The 6,685-nt window shown below is 40.0% G+C and overlaps 1 long non-coding RNA gene across 2 annotated transcripts in view; it reads right to left on the reverse strand.

Annotated features, from left to right (window-relative positions):
* LOC120538083 overlaps positions 1 to 6,104 on the reverse strand; it is a 36,660-nt gene extending 30,556 nt beyond the window's left edge. For both annotated transcript variants that reach the window (XR_005635440.1, XR_005635441.1), the window contains exon 1: positions 3,215 to 6,104. This is a non-coding gene — a long non-coding RNA (uncharacterized LOC120538083). The remainder of the gene's footprint in view (positions 1 to 3,214) is intronic.
* Positions 6,105 to 6,685: the final 581 nt, after the last annotated feature.

Below are 6,685 nucleotides of genomic sequence, written 5' to 3' on the forward strand. Positions count from 1 at the left end.
GGCAGGCTGCTAGTAGATCGGCCAAGGCCAAAAGGAGCGTCTCAGGTTTGGAGGCGAGCACTTAAGTCTTAACAGACATTTTCAAACATAAACTAGTGGCTGCAGCAGGAGATATATATATATATATTTATTTTTGTTCATTATTTCACTTTATGCAATGTCTTATATTAGGAATTTGTTAGTTATCGCATACCCCTTGGGGTCTGAGCGCAGGGTCAGCCATTGTACAGCGCCCCTGGTGCAATTACAGGTTAAGGGTCTTGCTCAAGGGCCCGGCAGAGTAGGATCTCTTTCGGCAGTGACGGGGATTTGACCCGGCAACCTTCTGGATATCAGTGCAGATCCTTAGCCTTAGAGCCACCACTCCACCTATGGCTTTGACCACATCTCACCAATCAACTACTGAACCTTATATACAGGGATATCCAAATAATTAAAAAGTGAAGTATCAGGCTAGAGAGTATTGATTTCACATACAAGGAATATTAGCATTTCTATTTAAAAATAAGGAAAAGAGACTAATTACTGTTAAAATCCTAAGGATACTTGGCAGCATATCACTGGCTTAGTTGGTGGGTCTGGAGTTTGCTTGTTCTCCTTATACAGCGCCCTCCATAAAGTTTGGGACAAAAACACATTTCCTTGAATTACTCCTCTGATCTACAGTTTGAAATTTCAAATCAAATACTTCAGATGTGATTAAAGTGCACATTTGCATACATGTCAGTTACTGTACACCATGTAGAAATGACAACACTTTTTCTACATAGTCCCCCCCAATCAGGGCAGTCATATTTAGGACTTTGTTGCATATTCCTTCATATTTCAATGAATGCTTGCAATTTATAAACATCACCAAGTTCTGAGTAAGCTCAGTTGAATTTAAATCAGTTGACTGGCTCGGCCATTCAAGTTGTTAGCTTTGAAAAACTCCTTTATTGTCTTAGCAGTACGTTTAGGATGATTATCTTGTTGCATGATGAAGCACCATCCAAGGAGTTTGAAGGCATTTACTGAAACTTGAGCAGATGTTTCTATACACGTCAGAATTCATTGTGTAACTGCCATTAGCAGTTCCATTATCTATGAAGATAAGTGTGCCAGTACCTGTGGCGGCCATGCATGCTAAGCCATAACACACCCACCTCCATGTTGAACAGATGAGGTGGTGTGCATTGGATTCTGGGCAGATCCCTGTCAACTCCACACTTTGCTCTTGCCATCACGCTGAAGCGGGTTCACCTTTGTCTTGTTTGCCCACAAGACTTCCGTCCAGAATTCTGCAGGCTCGGTCAAGTACTTTTTCTAAAATTGTAATCTGGCCATCCTGTTTTGGTGGCTAACCAGTGGCTTGCGTCTTGCAGTGTGGCCTCCGTATTTCTGCTCATGAAGTCTTCTGCGGATTTTAGCCTCTTACACATACACATCTCTCTCCAGAAGACTGTTTCCGATCTGTAGGACAGATGTTTGAGGCTTTCTCTTTAACATAGTGAGAATTCTTCTGCCATCAGCAGTGGAGGGGTCTTCCTTGGCTTACTAGTCTCTTTGCGATTACTGAGGCCAAAACTGCATTCTTTCTTCTTACTGATATTCCCGACAGTTGATGCAGTTAATCCTAAGGTTTTACGGATGTCTCTAATGGTTTTATGCTTGAGGTTTTTCAGCCTCATTATGACTTCTTTGACTTACATTGGCACAGCTCTTGTCCTCATGTTAAACACATGATAACCACAGACTCCAATGGGTAGAAGCGGACCTTGGTATCTTATACCTGCAATAATGAAGCAATGAAACACACCAGAGTAAGCACAAACACCTGTGATGCCAACTGTCCCAAACATTATGGCACCCTAAAATGTGTGAAAAGTGTGAGCGAAATGTATAAAAATCCTTGCACTTTCATCACATCTGAATTATTTGATTTGTAATTTTAAACTGTGGAGCAGAGGGGTATATCAAGGAAAAAGATGTCTTTGTCCCAAACATTACGCAGGGCATGTATGTGGGATTTTCTCTGGGCAATCAGGATTTTCCAAGTGCATTCCAAAGATGTGCAGATGAATTGTAAACACAAATTTGCAATATATTACAGAGAATAAGGCTAATTTTCCTTCCAAAAAATAAAAGATTGTGTAACATGCAAGCCCTGTTGTACTTGTAACAATTGACTCCCTGTACAGGGTTGTTTTGTTGCATTATGCTGACTACAGCAGCCTTTTGGGCAGATCTGTTACTTACCACTAGAGGGCATGTGCGAGCTCACATGCCTCATAAAAGCAAAGTGTGGCTTTGCTAGAAATAAATAAATAAATAAATGAATGAACAAACTGAGAGAGCTAAGCTATTACCAGAACACACCGCTGTTACAAAAAAAAAAGTAATGGTGATAACAAGGATGTTAAATATTAACAACTGTTCAATTGTAATTACGTGAATTGTTTAAACTGGCTAATCTTATCAATTACATCACTAATTTAAATATGCTTTGGGAAATTTAATTGCCTTGTTGCACAGCAAAGACTGATAGACGTACTATGACATAAGTTTCTTTTAACAGACACACTAGGGCAGTATTTTTTTTTTTTTTAAGTACACATTGGACCATATTATATCTGGAGAAAGATCAGACATTCTCATCTAAAATAAAGAGTTTCAGAAATTGTTTAGTTTGGGAGCACTTTGAATCAAAGGCTGTTAGGTTAGCAGTCTGATGTAAAATTGCTGAAATACTGGAGCAGAAGAACTGAAGCATAAGAACTTGCATAAAACAAACTTGCCACTTGTACACTGTATAAAAAGCAATAGCTTATAAAACTAAAACCAACGACTGTCAGTGACCAGAAATCACACAAGGGAGCATTGCAAAGTGATAAAACAGAACCTGCTGCCTGGTATTGGGCTTAAAAGTAAAGGCTTTTGGCAGCTAATCGACTGAGCCAGGGTACCACATACTATCTACAGGTACTGTCACCACGTGTATAGAACTTAACGGACATAAGAGCCGAAAGCTACACAGTCACTGCCATTAAGCCTGCACTCACAACTGACTTTTGGACTGTGCCAACATATATATATATAATAATAACGTGCTACTACACAAATGAAGACTTACACACGATCTTGGTTATAATACAGACACAATTTTTCAGCCCGACATTCAAAACACAGTGTTGCCAAACTTCTAATTGCTGCCTGAGTAAACAGAAGGACTCACCGGCAAAGTGGCTACATGTGTTCACGATACGAGCACGTGTCGCCTTGTAATCTTCGACTTGCAGGCAACCACTGATTTAATATGAATCTTCACTGCCATGCACAGGCGAGCGGCCGTTCTCAGCTATGGCCCAAGAGTTAACAGACTCCTCGTACAACGGACTCCCAAGCATGTGGTTACACTGCAATGCCAAACAAAAAGCATAAACCAGTAACGTAAACAGTTTGTGATCCATGCATGCTTAATATTAAACAAAATTCTTACCTCCATAATTCATACAAGGGCTGATTAAAGCTAATTCAGGATCAGATGACTTCACAAGATCAGAACATTTTTCTTTTTTGAACAAACATCCTTCATAATGAATATTTTTTTATGTTTCAAAACAATTTAAAGACAAGTAACAGACTGTTTTGCAACCACAATGTGGTCGTGGCATTTCTCACTTCGTCATCTGAGGAGAACTTCTTTCTGGGTAATTGTTTTTTCAGTTTTGGGAATACCCAGGAATCACACTGTGCTAAATCTCGGCTATACAGTGGGTGTTACAGCGCAGTCCCACCAAATTCAGTCAGTGTTGCCAATGCAACAGCAGCAACTTGCGGTCATGTATTATTATGGAGCAAAAATCGCCGTTTCTTGAGGAAATCTGGTCTTTTCTTTCTCATGATTCCACGTAAATGGGTACCCAGCTGGCATACACGACACATTTTCAATTTTTCTGTCCCAATGTGTCGAGTCCATTTGAATGAAAGGCCAGGTGAACCCAAAAGTTTGAGTAAAGTGATCCTTCTCTTCTGCCTTCTTGCACTAGTTCATTAGCCTTGACAATGTTGACATCCGTACCCATGTTGGATGGCCTTCACTCACATGTCACCAACCCTAAAGTGCTTTTACCACTGAAAGGCATTCATCACTTGTAGACGTTCCTGTGAGACTACAGCGGAGGAGTGTAACTGAATTTTGCATTAAGCATGGGAAGAGTGGTAATGAAACTCTAGAAATGCTTGCCGTAACATTTCAAAGCTCCCCAAGCTTAACGCAAGATTTAGTTACACGCCTCTGCTGTACTCTCACAGAAACGTCTTCTTCACCCGCCATGATGACACACACAAGGTGCTTCCACGGACTGTAGCAGAACGCCGAAGAATACAGCACTCCAACTACAGGTTCACACTTGCCAACATATACCTCTTCACAAACATCTGAACAGCATTGCCATGAAAGAGAAACAGGAACAGTCTCGATACTTTTTAATCAAAAAAAGAATTGTTCAAAAATGGAAAGTACCAGATCCTCTGTTATTCTCACTTGCTCATCTGTGAAAAAAAACTAGAAGGAACACTGATTAGGTGATCTACTCCTTCAGGCGTAGATGATTATTCTTGGAGCACCTTGGTAGAGTTTAGTTCCAGGCCAAGCCAACAAACATAATAGAGAAGCAATAACTGGTTCACAGGCAACAAGAACATTAAGATCACAGTTCTGAGGACAAAACCTCAAAAATAAAATTAAAGTAAAATAAAACACCCAATACTCCAGATAATATTGTGATTGATGTGGGCTCTGTGGAATTTAAAACAGTTCAAACAGAATTGTTCACTGATTGCACTCTCAGCCTTTAACCCTAATGGCTTCATAATAAAAGATAGAGAAAAACGTTCCTTAGTGACTTTAATAGTTAACTTGCTAAATCAAATGTCGTTTTGTTCTGGGAACGTTTGAAGAAAAGGCAACTTCTTGGATATTGCAAAGAACCACTTTTAGGACAGTGGAGGGCATTTTTAAATTGGGTGAGGCTGGAAGTTCAGTAAAGTAAATTCCTAATTTTTTTTTTTTTTATTTGTCACTTCACCTAGAGGAGATGAAGGTTACATTAGCTGAAGATGTGCCAGTTAGCTGGGCCACTAGAACAAGCTTGGGAGATGTGGGCTGGCGTGTTTAGGCTTTCCAAACGAATCACGAGAACAGCTGACAATTTTCTGTACAATGTCTAAGAAACAGAGAGAGACAGAAACAGATCTTCAAAGCAAAAGTGGAAATTGAAAAATAAAGAAACAAAGCCCTGAGCTTGATTGTGCTTTTCTAGTTGTTAAAGTGCACAGTACTGACAAATTAAATAGCCAGAAAGTGCAAACTGACCCAACTTTCTTGGATTTCAAGCTTGTGCAGAACCACACACAGAGTTTAACTCGGCAGTGAAGATGTGACGCACAAAACGAAGAATAAAAAGTAAACAAGCTCGTCCCTTGTTGAATGATGACACAGAAATTCCTGAGGCTGCAGCTGGAGTTATGACTCCAAGATTTGATTTAAATCAAGCTGATAGGGTGTCTGATATTTCTGTCTTTTAATCTATTTAAATGAAATTTTAAGCTATTTAGCTGCTTGCTTACTCAGTAATCACGCAAAAATGGCTGAACTGATATTAATGACATTCTGTATGTGTGTTGCTGTTGGTCCAACTCAATATATTGGCTATATGGTGTACCATGGAGAGGGGCGCAACAGTTCTCACAGGGCAGCAGGCTAGAGCTAGGGAAGATGGGAGGACACTTTTATCATCACACACAAAGTTCTCTGCCTGCCAAATGAGGATCATGTCTAAGACTGCAGGTGTAGCGTTTTCTTTTCAAATAATTTGGATAAAAGTTCCATTGTTGCTCTGGATTACGTTTTTTTTCTAATGGTACATTATTTTGTCTCCTCTTCAGTTGTGTTTATGTGTTACGCTCAATTTCCAAAACACAGCTTTCACCCACTTATTTTCATCTAGACCTGTTTCTGAGTAACATACGGGTCCAAAAAGGGTGCATGGCGTTTGCAAGTCCTTAAGGAGCAATTTTCCTTTCTTTCAGTGCCCAGAAAGACTATTTAAACTCCAACACACTTTTTATATTGCAAAACAGAATATGAAACAAATGTTAGCATCCGTCTGCGGTGGCCTTGCGCCCTGTGTTGGCTGGGATTGGCTCCAGTAGACCCCCGTGACCCTGTAGTTAGGATATAGCGGGTTGGGTGATGGATGGATGTTAGCATTCATTTCACAAACATTTGCTCAGCACTACCAATCTTGTGACGTTATAAGTGGGTTTAAAAAATGGATGAGTGGATGTTTGACGTAACCAACTGAGAGATATTTGGGCAGCTAGACAAGTGGCAGTGATGAGCTGCTCCATGTCATTGTACTGTGCATGTGACAAGAGCTCTGAAATGAACTGATGATATTACATTTTTTTAGCAAAGCAAACCCTTTTTAAAAAGCCAGTGCTAGTGTACCCCTGCATATTGTTAGTAAGTGTGATAAAGATACCCCACCATGAAACAGAATGTGATGCCATTCCGGACGGACAGACAAGACACTTTATTAATCCTAAGGGGAAATTCACATACTCCAGCAGCAGCATACAGATAAAAAAACAATATTAAATTAAGAATAGAGCAGAAGGAGAATGATGGAGGACAGTGTTG

This window comes from Polypterus senegalus, chromosome 1 (genome assembly GCF_016835505.1).
Source record: "Polypterus senegalus isolate Bchr_013 chromosome 1, ASM1683550v1, whole genome shotgun sequence".
Lineage (NCBI taxonomy): Eukaryota > Metazoa > Chordata > Cladistia > Polypteriformes > Polypteridae > Polypterus > Polypterus senegalus.